Here is a 21,749-nt window from a genome sequence, read left to right as displayed (position 1 = left end):
TTATCTATTTGGAAATCAGTTTAGAGAGATGAAGTATAAGCTCGTCCGATTTTGATTGCTACAGAAATTTAATTTTGATATGTTTTTAAACATTTCATGCCCTACCCTGTTTTTCATTGAAGAGTATTGCACAGAAAATTCTCCAGTGATTAGAGCTTCCAGATTGGTGAACAGATCGAGAGGCTGGGAGGGTGACATACCCAGGGAGAACACGGAAGCTCCCCGCCCCTCACCCCATACCCCGCCCAGTGCATTCCTCCCATTTGGCTGTTCCTGAGTCATATCCTTTTCTAATAAATCAGCAAGAGTAAATAAAACAACAAATTTTCCAGATACTTATGTAAATTTTACAGTTCTCATTTTCTGGACTCAAGAGTAATTCTATGAAATTGATTTACAATGGTTTATGTCATTTGTCTTCATGTTAGATTCTCTCTACATTGACTGCCACAAGCATTCTTTATCTACAGCAAGATAATATTTTGAAATGTTAATCCTTGTGATTTTCTTCTCTATCTTACTGAGTTCATGATCCTTCACCGGATCACCCAGGGTCATCTAAAATGCCTGGAGAGCTGCGCCTAGCTGGCTCAGACCCAGGAGCATGCAACTCTTGATCTCGGGGTTGTGGGTTCAAGCCCCACATTGGGCATGGAGCCCGCTTTTTATTTATTTATTTATTTATTTTTATTTTTTATGGAGCCCTTTTTTTTTTTTAAATTTTATTTATTTATTTGAGAGAGTGAGAGAGAGAGTGAGCATGAGCAAGGAGAGGGAGAGGAAGCTGCTAAGAAGGGAACTTGATGCAGGGCTTGATCCCAGGACCCCGGCATCAGGACATGAGTCGAAGGTAGCCGCTTAACCGACTGAGCCACCCAGGCACCCCTGGAGCCTACTTTAAATGAATGAAGGAAGGGCGGATTGGAGTTGTTAAAATAATGCAAGTAGGGGCATCTGGCTGGCTCAGTTGGTAGAGCATGCTACTCTTGATCTCAGGGTTGTGTGTTGGGGGGGGGGGTGTAGAGACTACTTAAAAAGAAAAAAAAGAAAGAAGGATTAGGAACCATAGCTTTTGATTTGCACTAGAAAAGAAGAGATATTTGAGAATCAAAAAGACCCCTCCAGGAAAGGGCAGAGAATGTGTGCCTTCATAACAGATGGTGTCAAAGATCAACAAAGCTGGACCCTAATTAAAGTGGTGAGTGTAGGTCTAGGGTAGAGGAGATTGAGGATAGTAATGCTCTGGCACTAGGGGACAGAACTCACCTTCAGTTTGTGCAGGGGTCTGAAATAGAACTGTAAATTTGGGATCAGTGGTGTATCGGTGGCATCTGGTTGCCTGTCCATCCAATTTATTCTCTTCTTATTTTCTAATGGAGATGTAATAGATATAACAGTGTGTAAATCTAAAGTGTGCAACATGTTGGCTTGCTACATTTATACATTGCGATGTGATTACTGTAGTAGCCATTAGCTAACAACTCTTTCATGTCACGTAATTATCATTTCTTCTTGGGGAGAACATTTAAGATCTAGTCTCTTTGCAACTTTGAAGCTTGTAATACAGCTTCATTCATATCGTTGAATGATCTGGAGAGTTATGCTACACATTAACTCTCCAGAACTTACTTACTAGTTGCAAGTTTGTAAACTTAAATGTCTCCCCAACTCCCATCTCCCAATCCCTGGTAGCTACCATTCTGCTTTCTGTTTTCATGAGTTCAGCTTTTTAAAATTCCACATGTAAGTGATATCATACAGTGTTTCTCTTCTGGTTCCCTCAAAGTCCATCCACGCTGTTGTAAATGGCTGGATTTCCTTCTTTCTCGAGGCTGAATGATATTCCATTGTATCTATGTAAGTTCTCTCCATTCCATCAGTCTTAAATTTGTTCAGAGGACAGTGTGCCTAGTTAAAGATACCTTCCCTGACCTCCTGGCTGCTCAGAATGGCCAGCTCTGCCCAGTGAGTGGTAAGCAGAAGTAGGTGGATAGACTACCAGGATACTTTATACAAAGGGACAGATGAGACCTGGGCGCATTTTTGTCTTTCCCCTGTTGGCCCAGAATGTAAACTTGCTAGAGACAGAGCAACTGTCGTGTGATAAAAGGCAAAAAGAGCATGTAAATGCAAGCTACACGTGAGGATGAGGGTCCCTGGGACAACAATGACATTGTAGAGCTGCTGTGCCAGCCCCCCATCACGTGTTTTCAGTCTTCCTAGAAAAAAAAGCCCTCATGTGGTTAAACTAGTATAGTCACTTTTTCTGTTGCATGTAGTCAAATGCTACAGGCTACTGATGGCCCCTGAACCCCAGGGCCTTAATGAGAAGCCCAGGGAGAGTCCAGACTGTGAGGAGGGGGAGGGGCCTAGGAAGAATCCTATGGGAACTTGAAACACGGAACAGCCAGGCAGAGAAGGTGGACTTGCAAGAGAACTTGGAGAAGTAGGAAAAACTTGAAACTGGTGTTTAGCCAGGAGTGCTTGCAAATAAGCATCTCTAAGACCAGGAAGCAGAAAAGTTGAAAAGAGGTGCCTGGGTGGCTCAGTTGGTTAAGCATCTGCTTTCAGCTCATGTCATGATTCTAGGGTAATTGGGATCGAGCCCCACATTGGGCTCCCTGATCAGTGGGGAGCCTACTAATCTCTCTGCCTGCCACTCCCCTGCTCGTGCTCTCAAATAAATAAAATCTTAAAAAAAAAAAAAGAAAAAGAAGAAGGAGGAGAATGAAGACAGGAAGGAAGGAAGGAAGGAAGGAAGGAAGGAAGGAAGGAAGGTTGGTTAAAAGAATCATCTCATAGGCAGATTGCCTGGATTCAGTACTGGTTCAGGTCACTACTGCTCAGGTGGCCTGTGCCTCAGTCTCCTCATTTGTAAAATGGGGATAATAGCAATAATAATAATAATAATAATAATAATAATTGGGGTCCCTGGCTGGTTCAGTCAGTAGAGCATGAGACTCTTGATCTCGGGGTTGTTAAATTCGAGCCCCACACTGGGTGTAGAGATTACTTAAAAAAATAAAATTTTAAGAAAACGAATCATAAGGTTATTGTGATGGTTAAGTGTGAAGGGCATACAATAAACCCTCAGTCAGCATTAGCTGCTATCACTCCACAGACGGAGGAAGGTGTTTTTGTTTTTGGTAAAGGCTAATCCCTCGGGAGGCCTGCCAATGGTGTCATCCTCCATGGAATTAACAGTCACCAGACAGGCCTAATGAAAGCCCATTCCCCCTAGGGGGGTGCAGGGAGTTCCTCCTCTGAGTCTGGCGGCTCACCCTGTGGCTGTGCACTAGCAAACAGTTGTCCATTCAAAGGAGCATTTAGAAGCACTTGTTGAAGGCCATCCACGTGCACGGGCTGCACGGGATGATGGTGGGATACAAGGGTGTACAATATAGTGTGCACTCGTGCCTGGGTGGGGAGAGCCCTCCGGGGCACCAACAGCAACCGCTACCTTTTATCTGCGGCACTTGGAGCAGAGCCGATGTGACCCTCAGGAGACGCCTCAGGAGACGCCTCAGGAAACCTGCAGATGAAGCTAACTTGGCACAAGGCAGAGCCAAGAAGTGAGGGGAAATAGAGTTCCAGAGCAATGACATATCTGAGCTCTGTGTCAAATAACATCTGAAGGGGGAAGTATTCTCCCACTTTTCCTCTGGGATCCGATGAATTGCTTAAACCATTTTGAGTGAGATTTTCCTTCACTTGCAACTGAAATAATCCTAAATGATACAGGTGATATCTAATTCATATTTGCTTCTTGCCTTAAATTTCACAGCCTTATTTGCGGTTGTTAATGCTTAATTAAATGAACTGTTGCTATTGCCTAGCTAGCCGGTTTCAGAAAAGAGTAAATCCTAGGTATCGTTGTTTTGTTTTGTTTTGTTTTTTCCCCAGGTACCGTTTTAAGCAAAATTATATTATGGAAAATCGCAAACAAATACAATCATAGAGACAATAGTATAACGAACCACCATGCTCCCATCACTCTGTTCGGACAATGGTCAACGCGTGAACAAACTTATTTTACCTATTCTGCCTTCCGCCCCTCAAAATGGATTATGATTATTTTTTTAAAGATTTTATTTATTTATTTGACAGACAGAAATCACAAGTAGGCAGAGCAGCAGGCAGAGAGAGGAGGAAGCAGGCTCCCTGCTGAGCATAGAGCCCAATGTGGGGCTCGATCCCAGGACCCTGGGATCATGACCTGAGCTGAAGGCAGAGGCTTTAACCCACTGAGCCATCCAGGCGCCCCGATTTTTTTTTTTTTTTTTTTTTTTTTTTTTGAGAGAGAGAAAGAGAGAGCACACGGGAGGGTCAGAGGGAGAGGGAGAGAGAGAATCGTAAGCAGGTTCCAGGCTCAGCATGGAGCCGGAAATGGAGCTCAATCTCATGATGCCCTGAGATCGTGACCTGAGCCGAAATCGAGAGTTGGATGCTTAACTGACTGCACCCCCCAAAATGGATTATTTTTAAAGCATATGCCTGATTTATTTTATTTGATGAGTGTGCTTGGGTCACAGGACGGCACCATAACTGCCAAGGAGCGGACAGGGCAGAGGTCTAGCCCCCTTCAAACCCCAAGACTTCTCTAGCAGAGGAGTCCCCTTGATGCTGACAAGTCAAGGTGGTGACTTTCCATTACAAGTGGTATTAACAGTGATGCTGGAGAGAGAGGGAGGGATCAGGGGAAGCTTTCAGATAGGAAGAAGGACTAAATTGAGCCCTATGAACTGGGTAGAATGTAGGGACCTAGAAAGACCAGAGAATGGGATTTATTTTTATTTCTAATAAAACAATAAGTATAATCATTAAGAAAAGTTGGAAAAATAAAGAAATGTAAAAAAAAAAAAATAGTCAATAGAAGTTTCATTAACCAGAAAGGTCATTGGGGTTTGTTTTCAGTATTTGGTTGTTTTTGTTTCTTTTTTCCTCTCTCTAGGTTAGTTGTAACTATACTGCAAATCTGTATCTCTGTAGTTTTATTTAACAGGATAAGCAGTTTTCTCTTACTGTGGACTCTTTGTAAACTTAATTTTTAACAGATGCACAGTAGTTCATTAAGAACATATTCCATAGTTGATGTGCTCAATCCCCCGTATTTTGGCATTCTAATTCCATTCTTTTGTGTGTGATTATAAATAACCATGTGATGAATATGGTTTTGTTTAAAACTTTTTCTGTATTTAGAGGTATTTAATTACTCTGGACTACCAAAAGCAAAATTACTTTTTTTTTTTTAAGATTTTATTTATTTATTTGACAGACAGAGATCACAAGTAGGCAGAGAGGCAGGCAGAGAGAGAGGAAGGGAAGCAGGTTCCCTGCCAAGCAGAGAGCCCAATGCAGGGCTCGATCCCAGGACCCTGGGATCATGACCTGAGCCGAAGGCAGAGGCTTTAACCCACTGAGCTACCCAGGCACCCCATAAAGCAAAATTACTTTTAAGAGAGTAAAGAGGGGGGCATTTCTTTTTCTTTTCTTTTTTTCTTTTTTTGCCCTCTGCCCATCTGAGTGGGACATTTCTAATACTGATTTTATGCCATCTTGTGTTGTCATATAGTAATCTCAAGAGGCATTCCAATTTTTTCAAGATACATTGGTAGATATGGATGAATTTTAAGAATAGAAGCCCTAGAGTATATGACAAAGAAATTGGATCTTTAACTGGACACACAGCCATGCAGAAGAAAAGGTCTACATTTGCCAGCCTCCCTTGTAGCTCAGTGCCACTCTGTGATTAAGTTTTGGCCAGTGGAATAGAAGCAGAAATGTTCTCCTGGTAGTGGCTAGAAACCTTCCCCAGTAGGTGTTTTTTGCCCTCTTTTCCCCCTTTCTTTCATTTTACTGGCTAGAAAGTGGATGCCACCTTGTAGGGGTAATGAGCATAAGGACCAAAGCACAGGCATGGTGGGGAGAGGAGCTGGAAGAAGCCAGGGTCCCTAAGAACTCTGAAGGATAGAGCCACTATTCCACTTTTCCACCACTGCCCTCTTTGCAAGGGAAAGAAATAAAGTTCTATCTTTTTTTTTTTTAAAGATTTTATTTATTTATTTGACAGACAGATCACATGTAGGCAGAGAAGCAGGCAGAGAGAGAGGAAGGGAAGCAAGCTCCCCGCTGAGCAGGGAGCCCAATGCAGGACTCAATCCCAGGACCCTGGGATCATGACCCGAGCCGAAGGCAGAGGCTTTAACCCACTGAGCCACCCAGGCGTCCCAAGAAAGTTCTATCTTAAGCCTCTGATGGTTTGGGTTTTCTACCACATCAAGCCAAACCTAGTTCTAATAAGTCTGGTTTTAGAAACTAGGAATGGCATTGCTACCCTCTGTTTCGTAAGCCTGGAGACGTTGAGAGTTACTGCCATGGGAAGCATTTCAAATGTATTTTGAGACCAAAGCATTAGGTTTCGTTTCTTAAGTCTTCCTGATCCCAATGCAAAAGCCAGTGTCAGCAGCAGGAAATTCCAAGTTCAGCTGTGAGATTCATGATGTCCAACCTCTAATATAGTTGCCTCAAGTGTAAAGGAAAAGAAAGGACCTGGGACAGGGCAATCTTCTCCCAGTTTATCTTGTTTCCAGAGATTACCAACCCCACTCCAAGAACTATTAAAAGGCCCTCTTGAGAGAACTACAACCAAAAATGGCATTTGGCATCTCTCTGGGAACACATTTAACTCTGCTCCTAGAAGAATAACCTGTTTTAATTGCTAAAAAGCTCAAGTCAAGCCATGTTTTCATCTGGGCTGGAAAAAGGAAACCACTGAGAAAATACTTTAAAATAAAAATACCAATCTAAAAAGGAAGTAAAACGCCAAGTCCAAAGAAGGTTGTGTTAGAACGTACTTCAGTTACAGTAAATCAAGTTTGCTGAAAACACACTTTGGGACTCAGATCTAAAATACATAAGGATTGGGGAATCAGAGTGTTTTGTTCCTAAAAAAAAAAAGTGAAAAAAAAGATGGTTATTGGGACCCCTGGCTGTCTCAGTCAGTAAAGCGTCCAACTCTTGATCTTGGGGTCGTGATTTTGAGTCTCACGTTGGGTGTAGAGATTACTTTAAAGAAAAAAAAAAGTGATTTGTGGGCATGAGGAAGGGGGTGCAATATTTTACTGTGATGTTTAGAGTGATCCTGGTGCCTTCCTCTTCCTGCCAAAAGGAGAACTGGTCAGCAGTGAAAATCAGGGTCAGACTTGAAGCAAAGAGCTGCACCCAGGTGATTCTCTCCAGAATTAAATAGGAACATCAAGTTAGCTCAATGGCATGTCCTCTGGTGTACAGAGGTCTCTCTCTCTCTTTTCCAAATGGCCCGCTTCCTGTCCTCTCTACCAAACCACATGGGAGGGGTCTGGCCAGCTTCTGCAAGATCCCCTCTTCCCCCACCGACTCACCGCGAACTGAAGTGTCCGGTGTGTGTACAACCGTGCAGTCCACTCTGGAGCAAGTCGGAGAGTGGCCGTGCAGTCTGTGACTTTGCACACGGCAGCGTGTGAGCCCGAGCCAGCGGTCCTCCCGCCAGTCTGCACACCTCTGCACGACTCCAGTCAGGTGCCGCCCACCTGGGGAAAGCAAGCAAAGGTAAGTGTTGTTTGAGGCGAAGCCGAACGGAGGTGGCAAATCTGTCTCGAAGGAAATCATGCCATGCAGCCCAAAGCCAGTGTGATTAAAAAGAAACATGTAGGGAAGCCTGGGTGGCTCAGTGGGTTAAGCCTTTGCCTTTGGTTCGGGTCATGATCTCGGGGTCCTGGGATCGAGTCCTGTGTCAGGCTCTCCACTCAGCAGGGAGCCTGCTTCCTCTCTCTTTGCCTGCCTCTCTGCCTACTTGTGATCTCTCTCTCTCTGTCAAATAAATAAATAAAATATTAAAAAAAAAAAAAAGAAACATGCAACCATCCTTGGCCGTTCTCTTATTGTGATAAATAATCAACCTTCAGCAGGTCCAGCTGTCCATCTCTGTATGGACTTTAGGAGGTTTCTGGTATTGCAAGTCTTTTTCAGAATAGATATTTCACCTCTAGGGTAAAGGAGACACTGGCAATGAAATCTATACCCTTTTGGGGAGCAGTGAGCCCCACAATGAACTTGAATCAGTGATGGGCTTTAAGATTATATTCCAGTGTGTTCAGCCAGGATAACGGCTCATTATTATTTTGTGCTTTCTAAAAGCCACCTGCCTGCTGTCACGGCCCTGGGAAGGGTGCCTTCGTGCCTTGCTCACTTTCCCTTTAAGAGTTGATAGTGTTTCCCCTGGTAAAGTTCCAAGTGCCCTCTGGACTAATTGGCACAATGTGAGAATTTTCCAATTTGGAAGAGAAAGAGCCTGTTCTCCAGGGAAGGTTCTTCAAGGTAATTGCTCTCTGAGAGATTCCTGCCACTACCTTTGGCAGCCGTCACCAGAGACACATCCCTCTTGCTGTTAGGAGGAGCTAGAAACCCACAGTTGGAAAAATAGGAGCTCAGGACAAACTTGCTGAGACCTTTGGAGCCGATGACCTTTCAAAAGGGCGGAAGTGGGGGAAAGGCCAGTGCCGGCAAAGGCAGCTGGACAACCCCTCCCCACCCCCCAACACAGGCACCATGGCTCTGCTAGACTTCTCCACTGTCCTCTTTCTAAAAGAGCTTCTGGGAGGGCAGGGGGCAGTAGAGGGAGCTCATGTATTAACCAGCATACCAAGCAGGGAGAGAACAGCACTTATTTGGAGCAAACACTTGAACAAATTATTTGGACTAGAAGGAGGGCCCAAAGGATGTACTGTATAAGAAAAGTGGTGGTTGGGGCACCTGGCTGGCTCAGTTACTAGAGCATGGGACTTTTGATCTCAGGGGCCTGAGTTTGAGCCCCACATTGGGTGTAGAGCTTACTTAATAAGTTAAAAAAAAAAAAAAAGATAGTGGCTAATCCAAGCAAAGCTCCAAGAGGAATCTGTGTGTGCCCAGGGTGTGAGGGGAGAGTGAGAAGCAAAGACACAGGGAAGAGAGAAGGCCTTTCTGGACCACCATCTGCTACCCCAGAGGGCAGGGAACATGTGTGGGGAAAAGGCCAAGAGGGGAATGACCATCAAATGGGTAGCAGGCTGGGAAGAAGAGTTGAAAAATGAAAATGGAATAATGGTTTTCTGTGAGTTGTGGGCTGTAGGTTCCCTTCCCCAGCTGCGCTTTCCAATTTTCATTCAAATTGGTGGTGCTCCCTGTTGTATGTGTGGGTGAACACACTAGTTCTGGAAGCTGAGGAGGTGCTGAGCTCTGTGGTCTGTTGACATGGGGTAAACAAAAGAGGAGCAGTGTTGGACACGGGAGGTAGGAGAGTCCCAGCAGGCCTGTGGTGCTTTCGTTCCTTTGCAGGTTCACGTCACAGTCCTGGGAAACAGCAGGAAGGAGGAGGCAGCCAAAGTGTTCAGGCTTGGAGCTGAGCTGAGGGGCAGCCCCCAGGGGGAGGTCGCCAGCTGGATGTGGATTCAGCAGGCCTGACTCCACAGCTCCTGTCTCCATTACCCGGATGGTCATGTCCCTCCTGGACGGGCCTTTGGAACTGTTGCAGCGAGGGCCAAAAGGCTGCTGGCCTCTGTTTCTGTTAGCAGGAGCATAGCACGGGGGCCTCAAGGAGTGTGTTTTAGAGCAAGAGTCTCTGGGTGTGAATTCTAGCACAGGTATTGACTCGAACTTGGACAAATAATTCTGATTCTCTGTACTTCAATCCCCTCATTTGCAAAAGCAAAACAAATAAAATAGTACCTTCTTCTTTTTTTTTTTTTAAGATTTTATTTATTTATTTGACAGACAGAGATCACAAGTAGGCAGAGAGGCAGGCAGAGAGAGAGAGGAGGAAGCAGGCTCCCTGCAGAGCAGAGAGCCCGATGTGGGGCTCGATCCCAAAACCCTGGGATCAAGACCTGAGCTGAAGACAGAGGCTTTAACCCACTGAGCCACCCAGGTGCCCCATATTTTCTTTACTTTCTAGCGACACAGGACTATGCCATGAACCGTCCTGGAGTTCAGCAATGCTGATGCTTTTATCTATCTTCCTGATCCACAGAAAGAATTCAGGTTCTGGAGTCAAACAGATTTTGTTCGAATCCCAGCTCAGGCCCCTCTAGCCGTGTCACTCTGGTCACACGATTTAACCTCCCTGTGAAAGGGGTAAAAACCACCTCCCCTGCAGGGTTGTTGGGAAGACGTACTACCAGGAAAAGTGCCTGGACACATCCTGTCCCTCTGGTCTGACTGTGGAATGGCCCAGTGGCTCCCCTACCCCACTCCACTTGACGATACATATTCTAAACAGCTCTGGGGTCTCCTAGACTTTTCAGACTTCTCCCACATTTGGTTAAGTTTGGCTGAAGTTAAACTCACTTGTTGGTAATCGTGCCCTCTGTGTTGTCTGGACACGCTGTTAGCCTCGGCTTAGATCTTGCCGGGCAGGTTGGCTGAAATTGGCCTGGGTCAGTTCTCAAGAAGTACTGTGGACTGTCTTGAGAAGCACTAGGAAATCCAAACTGGCAAAGATGGAAAGCACGAAGTCAAGCACATTTATTATGAGCTGTCTGTTTCCCTTTCTCCTCCAGCTTTGGGTTGCTGTCCACGAGAGCTGTGCCTCCCCTGCTTCCAGGGACCTCCCCAGAGGCTGTCACTGAATGCCACCATCTGTACTCTTTCCTCCTCATAAACAAGGAAGCCACGCCCCATTATAGCCCCTCCAGAAGGCTTGATTTCCCTCAGGGTGTGCATGGGGAGCAAGGATGTTCTGTTTGACTGTTGAAGGAGTGACCACAGAAAGCTGAAGGACTTGAGAACATATATATCCCTATACAGGTGGCTAGAGATGCATGACAATTGCCCCAGAAGAATGTTATGTGAAGGCTAACAGTAGCTAGCTCTAAATGTAGGGTAACATGGTCTTATCCTTTTCTTCAATCTATATTTTATAATCTTTTCTACAATGGAAAGGTATGGCTTTTGCAATAGTGGCAAAATGACTGTTAAAGAGAAAATCGATATTTAGTTGGAAAATTCATCCGATGGACATTTACGAAGCCTGTGTTATGGCCAGCGCTGGGCTTGGCCCTGGATGAACAAAAGGGGTACGAAAGACTGGTGCGCTTGAAGAAACTGCAACAAGCTGGAGAAAGCCTTCAATAAACAAATAAATATGTCGTGACAAATTGGGGTGCAGGCAACAAAAAGAAATGACCTGGCTGCCGGGATTGACGGTAATGGGAGGAGGCCGTGAGTAGTGGAACCTACTTTAGGAGGTGGTTAATAGGTGCCATGTAGGCCCAGACCTGACAGAGGAAAAGGAGTGTGCAGCGCCAAGAGTAGGTGGAGGGGAATTCCAGACACAGGAAGGGCCTGCGGGATGGTCCAACAGCAAGAGCGAGCTTGGCACCCACGTGTGTTTGGGGAGTGGAGGTGGTATTGTGGAGGGGCAGGGCCCAGCTCATGCAGAGCCTCTCAGCCTTGGCAAAGACTGTGGTCTTTATTCTAAAGGCAAGAGGAAGCTAGCTAGGAGGTTCTTGAAAGAGAAGAAAGAGGCCAGTTGCATCCATGGAGTTGGAAGGAGGTTCATGGGTTTAGGGCATTTTGAAAGGAAAACAAATAGACAAAGCATGTTATTGGATCAGAGGTGGGAAGGAGAGGGAGGGAGGTGCCATAGATGGCTTCCTATTTTCTCGTTTGGAATTATCACCAAAGTGAGGCAGATTGTGGGAGGAACAGGTTTGGGCATGTTAAATTTCAGATGTCTGGGTTTATTAAAAGGGCGGTATTCAGAGGTGACTCAGCCCTCTGATGTGATGAAGTCCAATGCAAACAGAGAAACAATTCACCAAATTGCTTTGGCATATCATAACAGATTTATAAAGGTTTAGTTCCCTATTTATAGAACTGTTAAGGAACCAAAAGTCATGTATAATTTTCAGCTGTACTTTGGTTCATTTTATGGGTGACAGTACATGCTATAGGGGCATTTGGTAGTTTGGAGTTCCATAAGGAACTCATGAAAGCCAAACATCTATGATAGATATACTACACAATATATTAAACTGATTTCCAATACAAGTTTCTGGAAAATGTAAAGTGTCTGGTTGGTGTGTAGTCTGTGGACGTGCAATAGTTATCCTTGATTTAGCACTTTGTGCTCCACATTCTGTGACACTCTATAAATACCTCACTCGAACCCCACATTATTTATCATCCAACTTACATGCAAGAAGAAAAAGCTCAGAAAGGCTGAGTAACTCACCCAGGGACACAGAGCAAGGAAAGGGTGGAGTCTATAGTGGACCCAGGCCAAAATGGGATTGAGAATGAGAGAGGTTTACTGGGGAGTGACACCCACAGATAGACAAGACCCAGCACAGACCAAAGTCTCTGCCAGCCCAACATGGAGTTCTGAAGCAAAGACTGCCCATTTCAAGGGGTCCTGCATTTGGGCAGAGATGGGTGGGTCCTTGTGCCACTACTGCAGCTCACCCATTGGCTGAGGAGAGCACTCCAAGAAGAGCATGACCTCGGCTTGAAAACTGGGCTGGCCCCTCAAGGCTGTCAGCGAACTGCACTCCTGGCATCAGGCACTTGGGATCTCCTTAAATGGGGATCTCAGCGGTGCATCTCCCTGTCTGTCACATGCTCTAAAAACTGGCCAGTGCTCCTTTCATCCAAGAGAAGGGTGTATGTGACTTATCTATCAAGTGCAACAAATTGCCCCAAAATGTAGCAGCTTAAAACAGCAAGCATTTATTATCTTACAGTTTCTGTGGGTCAGGAATCCAGGCATGGCTTAGCTGGGAGCTTCCGACTGAAGGTCTTCTGTAAGGTTGCGGTCAACTTGTAGCTGGGGTCACGGTCTCATCCGAAGGCTCAGCTGGAAGGGAAACAGGCTTCTGAGCTCACTTGTGTGGTTGTTGGCAGACTTTGAACCCTCACCACCTGGGTGTCTCCACAGGACTACTTCATGACATGGAAGCTGACTTCCTCTAGAGGAAGCAATCCGAGAGGCAGTGAGAAAGAGGATCCATGGTGGAAGTCATGGCTTTTATAACCTACTCTTGGACTTGACATCCCATCACTTCTACCACAGTCTATTTGCTAGAACTGAGCTAGCAAATCCAGGTCATACTCAAGGGATGTACGACTATAAGAATCCCAGGAGTATTCAGAGGCCCTTTCAGAGGCTGCCTACCATAGGTAGGTGTGTATTCAAATAAACAACACTAATGAGGAGCGCCTGGCTGGCTCAGTGGGTAGAATATGCAACTTCTGATCTCAGGGTCTGAGTTCAAGCCCCATGTTGGGTGTAGGGCTGACTTAAAAAAAAAAAAAAAGGCAATAATGACGTAATAATGAGTTTACCCACCATGTGTTAAATATTTGCTATGAATTAGGGGTGGTATTAGGGCTTCATCCCTACTCCTTTATTTTTATTTTATTATTTTTCTAAGTAGGCTCTGAGCACAACATGGGGCTTGAACTCACCACACTGAGATTAAGAGTCACATGGTCTACCCACTGACCCAGCCAGGTGCCCCCCAACTCCTTTACTCATTCAGGATCCATCAGCTAGTGGGCGCTGAGCTGCTGAGAAGAGAAAGACAACTGAAGTACACTTCTTGGTCTTGAGGTGCTCATGTCCAGCGGTATAATCTGTTTCATGTTTTACAAAGGAAGAAAAGAGGGGTCACATGGTTTGCAAGTAAGGGGCTGAACTAGGAGGCCAAACAAAGCTGGTCAGGATGACATCAAGGCCACTAATTTTTGTGAAGATAGCATACTCCTGAATCCGCAAGCTTGAAAACATTGGTAGTCTAAGAACAATTGTGAGGAAGAAACAAGTCACAAAGAATATATACACTGTAATTCCAATTATATGAACTTCAAAAACAGGGGCTTGCTTAGAGGTACACAAAGAGCAGATACACTGAATAGAACAGCAAAAAATCGGATGGTGCCCATCTCCAAAGGGAAGAGAGGAATGTGAGGAGGGATGGGCCCCACAGGGCTCCTGGGGAGCAGAGTACTCTTCTGGACCTGGTGGCTTCACCCGATTTATGATGACACCTGCAACTGTACATATGTTCTGTTTGCTCCTCTGTATGAATGACATAGTTCACAATAAATAAAATACAGTAACAAGCAATTGTGTGGTGAGGGATGTTATTGGCCAGGTGTGCAGGCACCTGTGATGGCAGGTAAAGAGCTCTCTTTTTCAGAGACACAGGGGCAGAAGGTTTTTTTTGCCTTCCACCAATGTGTCACAGAGGTGCACCTGCATCCTGGCTCACCACTATGGTAACGTGCATTAGACCCAAAATAAATTCTGAGGAGGACAGTGCTTGGTGACATCATCTTGTTGTTTGCGCCAACGTGTCTGATCATTCCTAAAAGGGCTGCTGAAGAGTGAGACCCCATTTACGTTGTAGCAATAGCCACTTGGAGCTTTCCAGAGCAAAGTGCAACTCTGTACAAAAGTGCAAGGGAAAGCTCGCTCCTGCATACCTCAGATTAATTAGGCTTTACTTTATTATCCTTCTGAGCCTGTCAGAAAAGCAGAGTGAGGGGGGTGGGGCGGTTGGTTGGCTGGTTGGCTCAGTCAAAAGAGCATGTGACACTTGATCTTGGGGTTGTGAGTTCGAGTCCCACATTGAGTAAAGAGATTGCTTGAGTAAACAAACAAACTTTAAAAAAAGAAAGGCAGAGGGGACTTCTGGATTGGGTTTTGTTTGAGACTCTGGACCCAGGCCAGTTGGAAATACATGAGAGGAATCTGGAAGTCAGTCTCTGTCCACAAGAAGGATGGGGAAGAGGGAAGGGACTGGGAGGAGATGTCCTATCTCCTTTGGGGATTTTGAGCTCATTCTATCTAGTCCCACATTGGTCAAGATGGAGCTCAGCTTTCTGAATTACCAGCCCTCTCTAGATGCTTCCTGGGCTCCTGACAGTGTTCTATATATAGACTTGTGGGGAGGGGGGCGGTTTACCTGCACTGAAGAGTCACATGACACTGACGTGTATTTAGGGTCTAGAAGAGCATCTTTTCAGTACGTACGTGTGCGTGGGAGGGGGAGGTGTAGGATTGCCAGAGAAACACCTGTTAAATTTAACTTTCAGATAAGGACCTATTAAATTTACATTTCAGATAAACAATAAATAATTTTTTAGTATAAGTATGTCCCAAGTGTTAATGGGACATACTTAAACATTATTCATTGCTTAGCTAAAATTCAAATTTAACTCTTCAACTCAATATCCCATATTTTTATATCCTAAATCTGGCCACCAAAGGGGAGGGCTTGATCTGCTCGTGATCCCTGCTTTTCTCCCCTTTCCCAGCCTTTGGAGGCTTCAACCTAGTGTACAGGTTGCTCTACCTGCGCACCTGCTCTACCACTGGGTGTTTTAATAGTATTAAGAAATTATTGCTAATTGTGTTATGTGATAATGACATTGTAGTTATGCTGGTTTTTTTTTTTTTAAAGACTGTATTTATTTGAGATATAGAGAGAGCATGAGCAGGGGAAGGGACAGAGAGAGGGAGAAGCAGGCTCCCTGCTGAGTAAGGAATCTGATGCGGAACTTGATCTCAGGACCTGGGATCATGAGCTGAGCTGAAGGCAGATGATTAACTGACTGAGCCACCCAGGCACCCTATGCTGGTTTTTTTTTAAAGGAGGTCTTATGTCTTAGAGATGCATATTAAAAATTTTATTTAAAAAATCAATAAATTATTTATAAACAAAATGATAGGCTATCTGACATTTGCTCCAAAATAATATGAGGGGGGATATATATTGTGAAAAAAGTCTGATCATGGTGGTCTGGGACTAGCAGCAGAAGGAGGAAGGGAAGAAACTGCAGAGGGGCACAAGAGAATTTGGGGAATGATAGAAATGTTCTGTATTTTGATTACTGCAGTGGTTTCAAGGGGGTATATATCTGTTAAATCTCATTTAATTGTACACAAAAATGGATACAGTTTATTGTAAATGAATATTACCTCAAAGGAAATAATCTCAATAAAGGGATGTCTCAATAAAATTACCAGTTGGAAAACAAAAATGGGAGAGGAAGTGGACAGGGTTATGGATGAGACAGGGCTGGCCACAAGTTGGTTCCCAGCTGGTGGGGCTAGGTGGTGTTTACACATTGATTTCATTACACTGATTACCTGCTCTTTGAAGAGTCTGTATACAGCACTTTCCATAATAAAAAGGTTTTCAAAAGATAATAAGGACAAAAGAAGAAAATTCTAAATTGGGTGTTTTGGAATTTCTCAATAATGTAAAAAATATCATTGGAATTAGATTTGGTTGATTGAGTCTGATTCACTGGAATTAGATTGATAACTGTGAATGACTGACATAAAACTTTTATTATTTAGAAGGAGTCTATACTCAGATTTCCTCTAAATGACTTTGAATTCTCATTGCACATTAAGGAAAAAAAATGAGAATCCAAAAAAGCAAGAATGCAAAATGGTACAGCCACTTTGGAAGACAGTTTGGCAGTTTCTTAAAAGCTAAACATAGTCTTACCATATGAGCCAGGAATCATACTTCTTGGTATTAACCCAAATGAGCTGGAAACTTATGTCCACACACAAACCTTCATACGAATGTTTATAGCAGCTTTGTTTATAATTTCCAAAACTTGGAATCAACCAACATGTCCTTCAGTAGGTGAATGGATAAATAAACTTGGTACATGCCAACAGTAGAATAGTGTTTGACGATTAAAAAAAAATGAGCCACCAGGGGATTGGGGTGGGGAAATGGGGAGACATTGGTCAAAGGGCACAAACTTCCATTTATTAGATTAACAAGTTTGATGATCTAATGTATAGCATGGTGATTATAGCTAATAATAATGTATCATATGAGGGATAGAAGCAGAAAAATGTTCATCTTTAGTTCAGAAGGTTGACCTATGGCCTGCATAGTTTTGATAAGGATCAAATATGCGCTGGTTGCTGCATTCTTAAAGGGTCTGATGACCCTTAACTCACTGACAGTTAATATCAAACTGAATAATAAGAACCAGAGAAATCTTGCAAAAGTAGTTTTACATGTAGAAATTCAAAGACATTTATGATCACATATTCCCTGCGTGTCCTCCTCCTTGGGCACTAAAACATCTGACCACCAGCTTCATACAGCACAAAGTGCAGCTCTTTCTGCCCACGGGCCCTGCCTCCATACCATTTAAATTAAATTTACCAAGTTGCACGGTAGAATAGCTCAAGAATTCTTTCAACTGTACTGCACCATTTTTGGTGTCCCATATGGGGACAATGGAGAGAATCCAAGACCATTGGTGTGATTAGGTAAGTCTTCTTTATCCTTAGCCTTTGTCATGTACCTGAAAGGGATCAGTGGGAGCCATTACGGAGTTGAGGCACTCACCCAAGGCGGGACTGCTCCCCTGGGACTGGATCATGGATAAAGGTCATGAGAAAGTTGCTTGGATTAGATAGGAGTTCCATACTTTGGGTTTTTTTCATGTTTCTCACTTGTCCTTTCCCATGATCTGTTCAGCATTCTCCATCCTGCTCTCAGATTGAAAGTACCTCTAGCTTAGATACATGATGCTTAATATGATATGAAATAGCTGGCCCTTCTTGGGGCACCTGGGTGGCTCCGTCAGTTAAGCGTCTGCCTTCACGTCAGGCTCCCTGCCCCACGTCAGGCTCCCTGCTCCATGAGAGCCTGCTTCTCCCTCTCCCTCTGCTGCTTCGTCTACTTGTGCTCTCTCTCTATCTTTGTATCAAATAAATAAGTAAATAAAATCTTTAAAAATAAAATAGCTGCCCCTTCTGATGGCCTCCACCGCATCCATTAATACTAGTTCTAGAGGCTTACGAAAGGTAGTATCATTGGTCGCGAAATATATCAACTCCCTCAAAATGAGTAGAGGCAGCTCCAGTCTCTGAAGTATTTCAGTCCATTCCCCAGCTTCTACTGTAGCCTAGGATGCAGCAGGGAAGTGAAGCGAGGTCAGCATCTCTTCTCAAGTGGCACAAAGGTGTCAGAGCAGTTAGAAAGAGGGACACCTCCTGCCACTCTGAACTCCAGGAACCTTTGGCAAATTTCCTGATGGGACACCATTTGGAAGCTGAGGGGGATTTTGGTAATGGACTCCTAGTTAGTTAAAGTACTCTCTTCACTTTATAGGAATTAACTATGGGATCAACTTCCTCGATCCCAGAGAGTTCCCCTTTTAGCCTGTCTCCTAGCACATTGGAGTCATGTGGACAACAGGATATAAAGAAGCAGCATCTCATCTTCCTCTGTAATGATGCCTGGCCTTAATATTCTCTGGAGGATAATGAAAAATGATCCATGAACCAGTCCTCAATACTTCAGTTCTATTTATCAATTAGACCTTTCTTCATAGGCATCAGGGAAAATGGACCAAACTGCCCTACTGACTCAGGCTGTTAGGCCATTGAGTGAGCATCCTGATCCAAGACAGACTTGGAGGATGTGTCTGGTAGGATTCCAGGTCCCTCCACCATTGGATGTTTTAGATGATGACAGTTTAAGCGGACTACCCCTCCAAAGAAAACACCTGAGTCAGACAAACAAGAAAGTCAATCAGTAGAAGAAAAAATTGAAATAAGCCTGCGAGTTGAGCCCAGGTCCCCTAGTAACTCCCCCTCCACACAAACCTTCAAAGCCTTCCACCTCTAGTCCAGCAGAACATAGAGAAGTGGAGCTTCGTACCTACCACTTAGACCAAGGCAGGATTGTATCTACTTCAGGAAGTAGCAAATGGGGAAATGGGCACAATTAATGTCCATGTCCCACTTTCCATGTCAGATTTGGTTCAAGTAAAAACAACAACTAGGACAATACTAAGAGAATCTAACCAAGTTTATAATGGATTTCACCAGGTATTTCTAATATTTGGTTTAACCTGGCAGGATATCTAAATTATTCTAATACAATGTCATACCCTAGAAGAAAAGGCCCAGATTTGGGCTGGGCACAAGAATTTGCAGATGAGCTGGCCACGAGGGATAGAAATCATTGTCCAGTAGGAGGAGACCCTGTTCCTAAGGCTGAGCCTCAATGGAACCATCAAGAGGACAGATCTGGCAGAGAACGATGAGACCATATGGTCACCCGTTTATTGGAGGGAATAAAAAGAGGATTTTCTAAACCTGTCAGTTTTGATAAAGTTAAGCAGGTAACCCAGGCAGAAGATGAAAATCCAGCCTTGTTTCAAGGATGTTTAATAGAAGCAATTCATAAATATACAAATTTAGGGCGCCTGGGTGGCTCAGTGGGTTAAGCTGCTGCCTTTGGCTCAGGTCATGATCTCAGGGTCCTGGGATCGAGTCCCACATCAGGCTCTCTGCTCAGCGGGGAGCCTGCTTCCCTCTCTCTCTCTCTGCCTGCCTCTCTGTCTGTTTGTGATTTCTTTCTGTCAAATAAATAAATAAAATCTTAAAAATACACACACACACACACACACACACACACACACACAAATTTAGACCCAGCCACACTGGAAGGGATGGCTATCTTAAATGCTCATTCTATGAGCCAGTCCACAGCAGACATTGGCTGTACATTGACAAAAATGGCCTTAGGCCCTCAAACTCCAAACCAGTGGCTGCTGGAAGTGGCCACTGGAGTCTTTAATAACAGAGATATGACTCCGAGACAGAAAAAGGACCACAGTGCTAAAATACACAGCAGAATGTAGGCTTAAATACTGGCTGCACTATTGTGGATCCCCTACATTTTCAGCAAGCCAGGAGCAGCAGAAGAAGCCAGCACCAGACAGAAGTCCAGGTAAGACCCCATGCTATAGCTATACCCAAACTGGACACTGGAGTAAAGGATGTCCTGATAAATGCCCTCCACCAGGACCATGTTCCATCTGCAGGGCAGGGGGACACTGGAAAAGAGAGGTCACCAGAGAGAGAGGAAGACAGGAACCCATTGGTCACCAGAGAGAGACGAAGACAGGGACCCATTTCCTTTTTTTTTTTTTTTTTAAGATTTTATTTGTTTATTTGTCGAAAAGAGCAAGAGAGAGCACAAGTAGGGGGAGCAGCAGGCAGAGGGAGAGGCAGGATCCCCGCTGATCAGAGAGCCCGATGCAGGACTCCATCACAGGACCTTGGGATCATGACCAGAGCTAAAGGCAGACGCTTAACTGACTGAGCCACCCAGGTGTCCCAGGAACTCATTTCCCAGCCTGAGAGCAGCAACTTGAAGAGATAGTATAACAGGGCCCTGAGGCTGGTCCAGCTCCCCTGAACATCAAGATGGCTGAGCCCTGGGTGTGAGAGGTAAGTTCATTGATTCACTTATTGATACAGGAACCACTTACTCTGTCCGTGTTCCGCATTCTGGCCTGACCTTTGTAAATGTAAAATTACTGGAGTAGAAGGAGAACCTAAATCATGCTTACAAACTCTTCCTTTAACCTGTAAATATAGAAACCTATTAGTTATACACTCTTTTCCTGGTTTTCCCTTCCTGTTCTGCTCCCCTATTGGGAAGGGACCTCGTGTTGAAGTTGGGAATCTAGTTCAAACTAACTAGACAGGGGGATGGTCTCTTCTCCTTGCTGGTTAAAGAAAAACTAGACATATATCCTGGAACTTCCTCTAACATTTGGGAATGAGTAGACCCACAAGTTTGGAATTGTGATACCCCAGGGGAGGCAATATGGGTCTATCCCATCAAAATAGCTCTAAAGGATCTTGCTACTATTCCACACAAAACACCAATATCCTTTTAAGACAGAAACCAGGGCTGGCCTCTAACCACTCCTAGATAAATTTCTTAAATGCGGGATTCTTAAACCTTTCCAGTCCTCTTATAATACTCCTCTTTTGCCTATTAAGAAGCCTAATGGAGAATATAGACTAGTATAAGACCTTAGAACAATAAATGAAGCTGTCATCCCTATTCACCCTATAGTGCCAAATCCTTACACTATACTGACTCAAATTCTCAGCGATACAAAATAGTTTGCAATGCTAGATATACAGGATCCTTCCTTTTGTAATCCCTTAGGGGAGGGGGCCCAACCTCTATCTACCTTCAAAGGGATTCCGTTAGGGGAACACCAAGCATGCCAGCTTCCATGGGCAGTCCTATCGCAGGAAGTTAGAGACAGTCCCCATTTGTTTGGCAATGTACTCAGGAAAGAACTGAGACTTGTTGTATGGCCTCAGGGAACAGTAGTATAATATGTCAATGATATTTTATTTTATTTATTTATTTTTAAAGATTTTATTTATTTATTTGACACACAGAGAGAGATTACAAGTAGGCAGAGAGGAGGCAGAGAGAGAGGAGGAAGGAGGCTCCCCGCTGAGCAGAGAGCCCAATGTGGGGCTCGATTCCAGGACCCTGAGATCATGACCTGAGCAGAAGGCAGAGGCTTAACCCACTGAGCCACCCAGGCACCCCATGTCAATGATATTTTAACATATAGCCCCACAAAAGAGGCCTCAGACTATAATTGTATTGTACTAAACTTTCTTAGAGAATACCGAGTATTGTGGAAAAAGGCTCAAATATCTAAACAGAAGGTATAATCCTTAGGATATAAATTAACTCCTAGACATCATTTCCTGTCCATTGAGAGAAAAAGAACTATAACAGAATTGGGGTCACCTGCCACAAAAAACCAACTCTGAACCTTTATAGGAATAGCTGGATTTTGTAGCCTGTGGATCCCAGGATTCGGAATCTTAGCTAAAACTCCATATGAGTCCATTAGAG

General features: G+C 44.2%; 1 long non-coding RNA gene across 1 annotated transcript in view; it reads right to left on the bottom strand.

The window, feature by feature from the left end:
• Positions 1-12,766: 12,766 nt before the first annotated feature.
• The window catches only part of LOC116875925, a 39,576-nt gene continuing 30,593 nt past the window's right edge, over positions 12,767-21,749 (bottom strand). Inside the window, exon 4 of the long non-coding RNA XR_004384290.1 lies at positions 12,767-12,868. This is a non-coding gene — a long non-coding RNA (uncharacterized LOC116875925). The remainder of the gene's footprint in view (positions 12,869-21,749) is intronic.

This window comes from Lontra canadensis, unplaced genomic scaffold, assembly GCF_010015895.1.
Source record: "Lontra canadensis isolate GAN:19392208 unplaced genomic scaffold, GSC_riverotter_1.0 scaffold43, whole genome shotgun sequence".
NCBI classification, from domain to species: domain Eukaryota; kingdom Metazoa; phylum Chordata; class Mammalia; order Carnivora; family Mustelidae; genus Lontra; species Lontra canadensis.
This window is presented reverse-complemented; position numbering and strand designations above follow the sequence as displayed.